Here is a 13,921-nt window from a genome sequence, read left to right on the forward strand (position 1 = left end):
AGAAGGGGAGGGCTCAGTCTTTTGCCACGTGCTCTCCAAATGCTGTTTGAGTATCCTTATGACATGACAGCTGGCTTCCTCCAGAGCAACCAATCCAAGAGACAGCAAGGCAGAAATCACAACACCTTTTATGACCTAGCCTTTATGACACACTGTCACTCCCACCATATTTTCTTGGTTAAACAGATCAGCCCTGGTTCATTGTATAAGAGAAGTACCCAAGGGTGTGAAGAGCAAGAGATAAGGATCGTTGGAAATCATCTTGGTGGCTGGCTACCACAGCCTTTGTAAGCCATTATAAGTCTGTGGCTTTTACTTTGAGGGGATTTGAGCAGAGAAATGACAATGATCTGACTTATCAGGATAATAATTTCATGAAGGTCAGCATCATTTGAGGATCCAGGTGATACTTGATGATCTTCCCCTAGACATGAAACATTTTCATTCAGAATCTCTCAACTCACTACACTAGCCTGTAAGGGAGCCCAAGTTTCTGAAACACAATTCATCTGTCAGTCTGATTCATCTGTCGGTTCCTACAGCATATTTGAAATAAATCCAGGATACGATCAACATTTTATATACACAGATTTCCTTTGTTTTCCTTCCTTCTGCTTTCTTTCTTCCCTATTCATTTTCCCTTTATCTCCCAATCCCTTTCCCGCTCCCACTGACTGTCTTCCTTTTTCCTTTCACCTTCCCTCCTTGGATACAGGTCATTCTAATCTCAGTTCTCTCGTTTATTAGCTGCGTGCTATTGGGGCAGTTAGCCTCTCTGGGCCTCAAATTTCCTCTGTTAAAATGGGTTTCATATGAGAGTTGTCAAAATTACAACAAAGAACACGCCAACCACAGTGCCTGGTCTCTAGCAAGAACTCAACATGTTCGCTCTCTTCTCTGTCTTTTCATCCTTTTTTTTTTTTTTTTTTGCGGTACGCGGGCCTCTCACTGTTGTGGCCTCTCCCGTTGCGGAGCACAGGCTCCGGACGCGCAGGCTCAGCAGCCATGGCTCACGGGCCCAGCCGCTCCGCGTGCATGTGGGATCTTCCCGGACTGGGGCACGAGCTCGTGTCCCCTGCATCGGCAGGCGGACTCTCAACCACTGCGCCACCAGGGAAGCCCCTGTCTTTTCATCCTTTTACCTCTATTCCCCGACTCCTCCACCCCGGAGCTCAGCAGGTAAAAACCGTCGGAAAAATCACCTCACAGTAAAAGAGGAAACGTTTGAGCTGGGGGCGGGGACTGCGAGGTGCCCACTGCGCATGCGCAACCGCTCCGTCAGGTTCTGGTTTCCAGCTTGGGGGGGGGGGGTTGTAGGGGCAAACAAGGCTTCGTTTGTCCGGTTACCCTTTTCCGGCCCGGGGAAGTGGCCGGACTTCGGCGGAGTCCCGGGCGGGCTCAGCGCTAAGCGAGGGCTGGAGGGGTAAGTTTGAAAATGGCGGAGGGGGAAGGAGGAGGGGCTTTACTGGGCGGGAGGCTGGCCTAGCGGCCGGGCAGAGGCCGGGAGACCGTGAGGGGCCCAGCGGAGCGGCGGAGGCCGGAGGCGGACGGGCCGCCCCCAGTGCCTTGTCTCTTCGAGGCCTTGGCGTGGACGCACTTTGGATTCCCCGACTCGGGGTTCCTCCGGGGAGTGGGCGGGCTGGTGGGTGCGAGTGAGGGAGACGAAGGGACTTCCGTTTCCTTCCAGGCTGGGGCCTGGCCGCCGAGAGGAGTTGGCATTTCCATATTGGGGCTCGGGCCGCCCCTCCTCCAGGACCCTCCCCTCAGCACTGCTTCGGGCGCCGCGGGCGATCCAGGCCGGCTCTCCTGGCGCGGTGGGTACTGCTCGTACGGGCTTCCTCCTCCCTCCACTTTCCTTCTCTCCTCTCCCCTCCCTCCCCTCGGGCCCCGCGCTGCGGGGGAGGGCGGGAAGGCAGCCCCTGCCCTGCGCAGGTGGCCGGCCCGGGTTCTGGGGCCCAGGTTCCCGGGACTGCGGAAGAAAGGCGTGGGTGGCTTCAGGCCGCCCGGGTGCCTCCGTAAACCCCGTGACCCCTAAGGTAAATCGAATCAAAGAACTTTTTTCTTTTTTCAGTGATCAAAGGGGACTCTCCCCGCCCTTCTGACGCCTGTGGCAGGTACGGAGCTGGGTGGAGTGTGTCTGGTGAGGGCGTGTGAACCGAAAGAACAGGAGCCAAAGACCTTCCGGAAGAGGAAATTAGCTAGTAATTCTTTCCAACCTTTGCTGCCCTTGTCACCTCCCCAGCATATTCTGTGAGTAAATCAAAATTCAGTCTAACTTTCAGTTTCATTATTTTAACTCCATAGTACTCTTGTTTTCTAATCGGGAGGAGGGGGAGTGGTTATTGCTGACAGTAAGCAACAGCCCTCTCCACCACCAAAAAAAGAAAAACGTCAATCAAAACTTCATAAAAACGTATCGGATTTTAATAATCTACTACTTTGCTTTCAGATATAACTACGTCACTACTTATGTCACAAAGGTACTACCTTGATAGTTAATGACACATAGAAATTTACCCTTGTAAGATTGGAGGTTGCTATTAGTGTTTCTTTCTTCTCTTTTTTTACTTAACATTTGTTATATCCAGTTCAAGAGGACACTGTTACAGACGGCCATCTTAGAATTACAACATTTTAGAGTTGGAAGGGATCTTAGTCCAAGCATGATATTTTACAAAAGCAGAAACTAAGGCACAGGAATATTTCATGGCTTGCCTAAGGCTACTCCATTACTTAGATTAGAACCCAGGTTGTCTGGCTCCTTGCTCACTGCTCTTTCTGCACAACTGCTTCACATAGCCTCCAAGCAAGAAAATTAAATGTATTCAGTGCACATTTGTGAAGCATGTACAGCTTTGTGCCATACAACTGTTCTACCTTCTTTCAATATATTTAACATGCTTATGGAGCCAGAAGAAAGTGGCAGTGGTTTAGGTTAAAAAGATTTATACATGCACACACATCTACTTGTATATGCTCAGATAACTTCTTCAAGGATGCACAAAAAAAATGTTAACAGTGGTTACTTATGGAGGGTGGAGGGGCGTGGGAAGCTTTTTACTTTGCACCTCAGATGTGACCTAATGTACTGTTTGAATTTCTTACCATAAACAAGTATTGATTTTATAACTAAAAACAAGTGTTAAAGTTTGCACACATACGTATATCAGTATAAGCAAGTATCAGTGGTATGTGTATATATATTTATATACATATATGTATTTATGTATCAGTGATTTGTATTGTAAAATCCAGAGTGGTTCATGTCAGCCCAACTGGCAAAGCAGGCCTGATTATTGGATGCTCATATTTCCTCTTTGGTTTGCTCCTATTGCCCCTAATGGGAGAAGGTAACAATATTATATTAGTCTTTATATATTTTTAGAAAACGTGCTAAGCTTTTAATTATTGAATTATGTAGCAGATTATAACATTCAGGATATCAAATTTGGCACAGTGAAAAAATTCTGAATGTAGAATCTTTGTGGATAAGAATCATTAAAAAAAATTTAAGATCGTAAAGGTCCCTGGTGATTAGTAGTTCAGCTCTTTTGTTTTTATGAACAGGTTAAGACACAAAAAGTGAATTGCCCAAGGTTATATATCTGATTATTAACAGAGCTTTGGACTAGAGGCTAGGTCCTAGTCCGGCGCCCATTGTACTACACCTGTAATTTTATTGCTTTCTGGTGCATTCGATGACTCCAACGAGGGGGACAAAGTAATGCTGACTAAAGGTTAGTTAGGCCCATTTCAATAGATAAGAATTATTGTAATTAACTTGTATAGTTAACTTGTATAGTGCTTGAAATATTTTAGTAACGTAAATGTTCCCCTTATATTTGGTTGTAAACATTAACTTGTTTAGTAAATCGTTTGTTTATATTATAAAGGCTTAGAGACTCCAAATATGAACTAATGATATTTCACTGTTTTTGTTTGGTCTCATATTTAAGTCTGGTAGCTGGTGCTTACAGAAAAAAAAGTGCTATGATTTATTTAAAAAATAAGAAACAACTTACTGAGCACCTACTATATCTGCCAGGTATTATACTATGTGTTAGAATTCAAAAGATGAATATGGCAAAATAGATGCCCTTGTTTTTTTGAGGATGGGAGGTTATCATGAGCTGTCAGTTCTCAAGGTTTGTCTGTGGTCTAATCTGGTAATAGTATTACATATTACAGAATGTAATCTGTAGCACTGTTTAAGGTCATTGTGTGAGTAGATTTGAGGAGATAAAAACAGTAGTGGTAAAATAAGTTGACATTGAATTGAACAAATATTATTTTCATGTCTTAGAGGTCATGTGGTACAGTGGAAAGAACACTAGATTGAAAGCCTGAGTTCTTGTGTTGGCTTTGTTTCCGATTAGCTGTGGGATTGTGAGCAAATCACTCAACCTCGTTGCCTCCATGTTTCTTTTTTCTTTTTCATAAATTTTTAAGTATATTTATTCCACTTAATTCAAAACATGAAAAGAGCATTTGGAATATTATATATTATAAAAGAAATGTATCTATGTATCTATCTATACATAAATGTATCTATCTAGAATTTGAGGCCAAACTTAAGAGTTATATGTTTTATCTACTTTGTGTATACTTAATAGGTTGTCCTTTGTGTGATAAAAGCATATTTATGTCCATTTTATAGGACTTGGTGTGGATTTTTATTATTTTTAATTATGGTACAGTTGTAGCTCTGCTATTTAATACCTTTTGAGATTTGATTTGGTGTGATTGGTACCCAGTCTTTGTTATGGATACATGTGATTCACTATTATGATCTGCTTCTATAATGTATTTTCAAGGATGTGGGTTGTGGTGAAAAGTGAGGTGTACCTGCATACACTGGGAGTAGCTTGAACTCAGATGGTCAGACAGAAGTTGAACTGAGTAAGTTAAGGCTTATTTCCTAAACTGGGCAAAGGTGGTGCTGCTGTGTATTCCCTGGCATAGCTATAAATACTTATATATGGTTTGAACTTTTATGCTTATTCCTGTAATAATTTTGTTGACCTCAAAACACAGGCTTCTCAGCATATATTGCTATGTGATATACTTTTGTATGGCTCCACCTAATTTTTTAAGCCTTGAAAGGGCACAGAGCCTAACATTTTCTACCTCACTGGACTACCCTTTCTGCCAGTAATAATTTCCTATACTTATATTGGTCAGAATCACTGGGTTTGCTTTTTTTACTGTCATTTACGGGCCACATGATTTTTGATGAGTAACAACCAGTCAGAAAACCAGTTTCCTCATATTTCAAATAGGGGTGTGATGTGTTGTGTAGGTTAAATTAGCTACCATATGTGAAAAAATTCTAAATTGTGAAGCACATTACATATTTTAGTTATTATCAGAGGTAACATGGTAGAAGAGGATGGGCTGTGGAATCACACAAGCTCATGTTTAAATTTTGACCTTGTTAAAACAAATAGGATTAGAAACTTAGTTTCAATTCAGCATGTTTTAGTAGATTAGAGAAAATACATGTAGCTAAAATGATGGGGTGGAAGGAAATGAAAATTAGTTTATAGATAGTGTTTAGAACATGTGAGCATTCATTACCTATGTTGTACTGTTTTAATTTGCCTTATAGTCACTTGTGGCAGTTTCCTTTACTTTGTTGTCATTTTTTAACTCAAGCCCAATGGAAGACAAACCTACTAAATGTTTGCTTATAGACAACAGAGTGTCTTTTAGATAGGACAAAATATTTTTACTGGGGAAAAAGAAAAGATGTTGGCTTTTATCAAGCACTTGTTTCAGCACTTGCTTGAGATCCCAACATGATCATGGAGGAGAATACTTAATTCTGAGAAAGATCTACAGTAGGTAGTACCCATTCACCAAATCATCCATCAAAAGAACCTCAGAATAGCACTTGTGGAACCATCTGACTTTTTTCAGTACTGCATCCTAGTCACTCTGTCAGAATAAGTTATCTGGATGAGTATCAAACAGAATAAGTTCCAGATGCTATGGCCTTAGTCGATTCATTTAACTTCCTTATGCTTTAGTTTTCTTATCTTAAAATGAAAGAGTGATTTCTATTATCCTGTTCATTACAAATATAAGTAAATTATGTTGAACAAGTTTTGCTTGTGGATGTCTACAAAATATAATGATTTTACTTTTCAGTGTACTTGATTCTGAGCTGCCCTTTTGTAAAAATTATTTTAGGGAAATTTTTTTTGGCCAAGGATCAGGGGAGACTCCTTTCTTACCAGTCCCCCAAATTAATTTATTATTATTATTATTTTATAAATTTATTTATTTATTTTTGGCTGCGTTGGGTCTTCATTGCTATACGCGGGCTTTCTCTAGTTGTGGCTAGAGGGGGCTACTCCTCATTGTGGTGTGTGAGCTTCTCATTGCGGTGGCTTCTCTTGTTGCGGAGCACAGGCTCTAGGCACATGGGCTTCAGTAGTTGTGGCACGCGGGCTCTAGAGCACAGTCTCAGTAGTTGTGGCACACGGGCTTAGTTGCTCCGTGGCATGTGAGATCTTCCTGGAGCAGGGATTGAACCCATGTCACCTGTATTGGCAAGCGGATTCTTAACTACTGCACCACCAGGGAAGTCTAGTTTATTTATTTATTATTTATTTATTTATTTATTTATTTATTTGCAGTATGCGGGCCTCTCGCTGTTGTGGCCTCTCCCGTTGCGGAGCACAGGCTCCGGACCCGCAGGCTCAGCAGCCATGGCTCACGGGCCCAGCCGCTCCGCGGCATGTGGGATCCTCCCGGACCGGGGCACGAACCCGTGTCCCCTGCATCGGCAGGCGGACTCTCAACCACTGCACCACCAGGGAAGCCCCTATTTTTTTAAGGCATTGAGTGAACAAGTTTAGAACTCCAGCGATAGACATCGCTCAGAACATTTTTCAATGAAAACTTTTATTTTCAACTCAAGTTAACAATAAGTAGCAGTCAGGTATTATTATTACCTGTGTTTCTCAGCCCTCTCTGCTAATGATTTACTGCCACCCAGGCAGTGAACCACAAGACATGTGTTCATGGCCAACCACTGTGGACATGACCTGGTTACTGCTTTTATCTCTGGGAGTTGACCTGTATCCTCTTTTTTTTTTTTTTAACCTGATGTTTGACAGTAATATTACAAAGTATCGAGTTGGCAGAAATTCTCAGGATAGGCAAAAAGATAAGAACCTAAGAGTATATTCTTCCCTCTCCTTGTAATAAGTTATAAAAATTATCTTCTGTGAAGGAAGAACCAAAACCTTGCAATAGCAGGGGCCGCTATTGATAGCTTACTGGGCCAGTTTATTCACAGATGCAGGAAGCATTGTCACATGGCAAATAGCCAAATAACAGCCCCAGCCTGCTGGGCAGAATTATATAAGACACCTTGACTAATCAAGAGTCCAAGTGCTTTTTTCTTTTGATTAGAATCTAATATATTTGCTGGATAAAATTTAGAAAATTAAGAAAACCACAACAAAGAAAATGAAAACCAATAATCCCAGTGCACAGAGATAATAACCACAGTAGAATTTTGATGTGTAATTTAGCCTAAGTCTGTCTATATCAATATTTTTTATAATTGGGATCATACTGACCAATACTGGTTTATAACCAGCTCATTTCACCAAATACAACATCATGAACACATACATATCTGTGTTCTGTAGTATTCTTCTACAACCTGTAGTATACACATTACCAAATTGTTGTTCTCTTTTCTTAGAATTGAGTTTTTTTGTTTTTATAAATAGCACTGTATTGAACATCCTTATATATATTTCTTAGCGTTAATGCTTAGTACTAGAATGGCTGGTTCAGAAACAAATCACATATTTTAAGACTTTTAGAATATATTGTCAGATTGCTTTCTAGAAAAGGTGTACCAGTTTTTAGTTCCACCAGCAAGAGTGCCTATTGTCCCATACCTTCACTGCTGGATTTTTATTGTTGGTAGTGATGGCAATCTCTGCCAAACAGGACAAAAATGGTATCTTTTAAAGTGTTTATTTCTTTGATTACTAATGATATGTAACATTTTTGCATACGTTTGTTGGCCATTAGTATTTGCCATGTGTAAATTTATCTATTTTCTATAGAGATGTTCATCGTAGATTAATAAGTGCTTTCAAGCTTTTTCTTAAGACTATTCTCAGTCAAAAACAAGATAGATTAAAAATAGATGGTGACAGGATACACTCCTGTTTGAGACCACTTAATATTGATGTTAAAAGCAAGTAAACAGAAGGATATTCACTCCAACATCCTCTATAATAGCAAAAAATTGTTAGCTTTAGGGCTTCCCTGGTGGCGCAGTGGTTGAGAGTCCGCCTGCCGATGCAGGGGACGTGGGTTCGTGCCCCGGTCCGGGGGGATCCCACATGCCGCGGAGCGGCTGGTCCCGTGAGCCATGGCCGCTGAGCCTGCGCGTCCGGAGCCTGGGCTCCGCAACGGGAGAAGCCACAGCAGTGAGAGGCCCGCATATAGCAAAAAAAAAAAAAAAAAAAAAAAAAAAATTGTTAGCTTTATAAATGTCCAGCAATGAAGGTGCATAACTGTATATATATAGAATATGTTAACATTTGTGGGTTTTTTTTAATTTGTTTTATTTTTCACTGCATTGGGTCTTCGTTGCTGCGCACGGGCTTTCTCTAGTTGCAGCGAGCGGGTGGCTTCTCTTGTTGCAGAGCATGGACTCTAGGCGCGCGGGCTTCAGTAGTTGTGGCTCACAGGCTCTACAGCGCAGGCTCAGTAGTTGTGGCACACGGGCTTAGTTGCTCCATGGCATGCAGGATCTTCCTGGGCCAGGGCTAGAACCCATGTCCCCTACATTGGCAGGCTGATTCATAACCACTGTGCCACCAGGGAAGTCCGACATTTGTGTTTTTTAAAACCTATCTTTGGAGGAATGCAGAAGAAACTGGTAAGAGTGACTGCTTCTAGGAAGGGAACCAGAGGTTTAAGGTATAAGGGGTGGAATGGATGCAGCAGCTTTTGTACCTCTTGAATTATTTGATCATGTGTGTATTTTCTCTTTTTAAAAATATACATCTAAAATTAATGTTCAGCAGTATGGAATTGGCGAGGTTATGATAAATACATTCATACAGTCAGGTACTAGTCATCCATTTAAAATAATGTTTCTAATCTAGATAAAAATTGATGTGGAGAGATGCTTATGATATATTATTAAAGAGAAAAAAGCAAATTATAAAAATAGCATATACTATAAATCCCCTTTAGAAATATTTATAACGTGCATGTGTTACATGCACACAGAAAAGGTTCTTAAAGGATAAAGTATTCACAGCCTGGATAGTAGGATTCTTTTTTCCCCTCTCTTTTAAAAAGGAAAACAGTTGTTTGTATTAAATATTGGGTTGATATCCATCATGAGATTTTGTTTTTCTGCCTGTTCTGATTTTAGCAAAGGTTTTAATCTAGACTCTGAATAGGCATAAATAGTATTAATCTGTGTTATGGATCTACAGTTTGGGTTATATAGATGGTTTGTTTTTGAATCAAAGACTTGATTAACGAGCACTGTAAATTGTCTTTAAGTTCTGAACAGTTTTCAGTAAAATGGAGGAGGAGATACTAGTGATCTTGAGCCTTTTTATTATCTTGAGTGAATTCTTGAGCCCAAACCCGTGTACTCTTCATATAAAACATTCTTTTGGGGAACAGATTCCCACAATTTGTCGAAAAAGATGAGAGGAAAAAAAAAACCAAAGAAAAAGATGAGGGAATACCTTACTGTGGGTCCATTCTGAGAGAACTGTACCTGTGGAGTTAATTATTATAAATAATTTGCCAAATATTGGAGGTCTGGGCTCAAATTTAAGTATTACTATGACTTTCTAAATTAAGTATAGAACATGTAATTGATACTCCCTTTGTGGATTCTCAGTATGGCCTTTCAGGTGTTTACAGAAGTAGACCTCATGATCAAGCATATATTGTAGGCAGCAGTATTAATAAGTTGATGTTATTGACTGAGCTTATGGGCTAAGTGCTCATTAATGCCATTCAGTTATTTAAATGGCTCTAGTGCTTAATTTTAGGGAGAGAACTTTTGATTTGATTGAATGTAATTAACCTCAAAAATGTTTTATTGACCATTTAACTTAAGGTTAAATGAAAATATGCTTCATAGTTTGAAGAACTTAGTAGTATAAATGAACAATTTGACTAAAAGTTGAATTTTTAATTTTATTTATTTATTTATTTAGGCTGTATTGGGTCTTTGTTGCTGTGCATGGGCTTCTTATTGCGGTGGCTTCTCTTGTTGCGGAGCACAGGCTCTAGGCGCACGTGCTTCAGTAGTTGTGGCTCGTGGGCTCTAGAGCTCAGGCTCAGGAGTTGTGGCACATGGGCTTAGTTGCTCCGTGGCATGTGGGATCTTCCCGGACCAGGGATCGAACCCGTGTCCCCTGCAGTGGCAGGCGGATTCTTAACCACTGCACCACCAGGGAAGTCCTAAAAGTTGAATTTTTATGTAAATGTATCATAGTATAAAAGCTGAATTTAAAAAATCATATATATACACATATATGTGTATATGTATATACCCTTTCTGTTTAGGGCATGTCATTTTTTTTTTTTTTTTTTTTTTTTTGCGGTAAGTGGGCCTCTCACTGTTGTGGCCTCTCCCCTTGCGGAGCACAGGCTCTGGACGCGCAGGCTCAGCAGCCATGGCTCACGGGCCTAGCCACTCCGCAGCATGTGGGATCTTCCCGGGCCGGGGCATGAACCCGTGTCCCCTGCATCGGCAGGCGGACTCTTAACCACTGCGCCACCAGGGAAGCCCAAGGGCATGCCATTTTTAAAATACAGCTTTTTTATACTATGTCACATTTATGTAGATACATTTCTTAGATACTACAGCTTTGTAAACCAAAATGCTATTTCTAAGCAGGGAACTAACACTTTAAGATCATTAAAAGAGGGATTGAGGGACTTCCCTGATGGTCCAGTGGTAAAGAATCTGCCCTCCAGTGCATGGGACGTGGGTTTGATCCCTAGTCAGGGAACTAAGATCCCACATGCCACAGGGCAACTAAGCCCGCCACGCCACAACTACTGAGCTCATGCACCTCAACTAGAGAGCCTGCGTGCTGCAAGCTACAGAGCCCATGTGCTCTGGAACCCCCACGCTACAACTACAGAGCCCACGCGCCCTGGAGCCTGTGCGCCACAACTAGAGAAAAGAAAACCCGCATGCCACAACTAGAGAAAGCCATGCACCGCAACAAAGAGCCCATGCACCGCAATGAAAGATCCCACGTGCCACAACTAAGACCCAACACAACCAAAAATAAATTTAAAAAATAAAAGATAAATCTTAAACAAAAAAAAAAAAGAGGGATTGACCTCCACTGCACTGGGTCAAGGAGAATGTTGCTTGTTTGACAAGATCCCTATGCTGGATCCTCTATAGGGGAGAAAAGCAACTGATGAGAAAAATCTTACAATATTTCTACGTATAATGAGCAAAGAGAGAATATTAAGATAAATTTTAAATTATGACGGTGTTTTGAGTTAGCACATATAAGATTTTTATGATGTTACTATGAAAAGTTTTACAAATCTTATATTTTTGAAATGTGATTTTAGTATAGGTTTTTATCACTGAGTTGTACTGTTTGCTTGGTATGCATATATTTCCTAGTTCGGTCACATTTCCTGGGCACAATGGCATATTACCAATTTTTAGTCCTCACAGTGATCTCAAGAGTCCAGTGGAGGTGGTGGGTGGGATGTGGGATAGTGACAGCAGTGACTTAATAGAGGTGCTCCAACATTCATTCTTTTGCCCAATGTTGATGAAGCACTACTGTATGTCACGCATTGCTGTAGGCATTGGGAATACAAATGTGATAAGACAGAGCCCTTGCTATAAAGGACCTTCCTTCAAACAACGTACATATAGGTATACCTACAAACATACACACATGCAGAAATTATTCAGTCTTGTTCTAGTACAACTTGGCTCCTCAGCTATTTTTCTTCCTTTCTTTCTTCCTTCCTTTTTCTCTCTTTCTTTCTTTCTTTTTCCTTCTTTCTTTCTTTCTTTCTCTCTTTCTTTCTCTCTTCCTTTCTCTCTTTCTTTCTTTTACCCTCTCTGTCTCTTTCTCTCTTTCTGCACTGCGCAGCATGCGGGATCTTAGTTCCCCGACCAGGAATTGAACCCGTGCCCCCTGCAGTGGAAGCATGGAGTCTTAACCACTGGACCACCAGGGAAGCCCCCTCAGCAAATTATTTAGAGGATATAGTGAGGGCACAAAGAGTAGTCATTCTACTAGGGTTTTGAATGGAGGAATCAGGAAAGATGTCATAGATGAGATTCTAAAAACATGTTTTCTGAGTTTTCAACAGATGCCCTTATTTAATTACATAATGTGTTTCAGTTAGCATGGTAGTACTGCAGTGGGAGCTAATAGGGTTATGTTGTTTGCTTAATTTTTGTCATATTTTTAACATCATTGTATTGGGTTGGCCAAAAGTTCTTTCAGGTTTTTCCGTATGCTCTTACGGAAAAACCCAAATGAACTTTTTGGCCAACCCAATATTAGTTTCTTAGGGCTGCCATAATAAAGTACTGCAAACTGAGTGACTTAAAACAACAGAAATTCAGGGACTTCCCTGGTGGTCCAGTGGTTAAAACTGCACTTCCACTGCAGGAGGCCCAGGTTTGATGCCTGGTCAGGGAACTAAGATCCCACATGCCGCACAGCACAGCCAAAAAAAGAAAAAAATAAGAAATTAATTTTCTCACAGTTCTGGTAGCTAGACATCCAAAATCAAGGTGTTGGCAGGGCCATGCTGTCTCTGAAGGTGCTGGGGAGAACCTGTTCCGTGGCTTTCTCTTAGCTTCTGGTGTTGCCATTGATCCTTGGTGTTCCTTGGTTCGTCAGTACATCATCACTGCAGTCTCTGCCTCTGTCTTCACATGGCCATCTTCCCTGTGTTTCTTCTCCTTTTCCTACAAGAATATCAGTCATATTGTATGAGGGCATCCTAATGACCTTGTCTGAACTTGATTATATCTGCAAGGACCCTATATCCAAATAAGGTCACATTCCTAACCAGTGGTTAGGACTTCAACATAGTTTTAAGGGGGCACAGTTCAACCCATAGCAATCATTTAATTCCCTTTTAATGTGCCACGTCAATATAGTTACTTAAGAAATGCTTTTTCATGATGAGAGATTAGCAAAGCCCTTGGTTGCAGGGATGATAAGTATTTTTAGTTCATTAAATGAGTCTATAGTGACTGAATTTCTTCCAGAGCCCATACGGGTGAAACGCAGGTTGTAGAGATCTGTGAGCTCAATAGAAAAAGACTAGAGGTTTCGCTGCTTATTTGTTAAGAACAGTGATTTGTTATTCAGGTGCTACTTTGACTTAAAGAGATTTAATAAGTATTTGTAATTGTTAACTTTCAGTCATCAGAGATAGTTCCCTAGTATACCATCTTAAATAATTAAATTTATATTAATCTTCAAAATTACTTTCTTCAGTGTCTTGTACACATATAAAACTGCTTGCTTATTTTGTTCTAAGATGCTGTGATAACTGAAACATGATATTATGGGATAGATTGGTTTTTTAAATTACTTATACTGTAATAATTGACTACCAAATAGTAGTCACTTTAAGAAATTACTATTAATTTTCAAGTAAGATTTTTATTAGAAAGCTTAATACTTAAATACATTTCTGAGTAGTGTTCTGATATTAAATCTCACAAAAATATTTCCCTGCGTGGGATTTTTTTTTCTATCGCTTTAACATTAGAGGGTTTTTTCAATTAATCCAGAATTTATTTCTTCATATTTTTTTAACCATTTAGAGAAGCTATCCTTTGAAAGAGAATCATTTGATCCTTCATTCTTTTAATAGCACACAACTGTTACAAAGGCAT

At 40.5% G+C, this 13,921-nt stretch overlaps 1 protein-coding gene across 3 annotated transcripts in view; it reads left to right on the forward strand.

Moving 5' to 3' along the window:
- Positions 1–2,134: 2,134 nt before the first annotated feature.
- XIAP (X-linked inhibitor of apoptosis) overlaps positions 2,135–13,921 on the forward strand; it is a 43,659-nt gene continuing 31,872 nt past the window's right edge. For 2 of the 3 annotated variants that reach the window (XM_082609893.1, XM_082609895.1), the window contains exon 1: positions 2,135–2,250. The gene's annotated coding sequence lies outside the window, so the exon portion shown is untranslated. The remainder of the gene's footprint in view (positions 2,251–13,921) is intronic. The other variant, XM_082609894.1, reaches the window with a different exon arrangement.

This window comes from Mesoplodon mirus, assembly GCF_964341445.2.
Source record: "Mesoplodon mirus genome assembly, chromosome: X".
NCBI lineage: Eukaryota > Metazoa > Chordata > Mammalia > Artiodactyla > Ziphiidae > Mesoplodon > Mesoplodon mirus.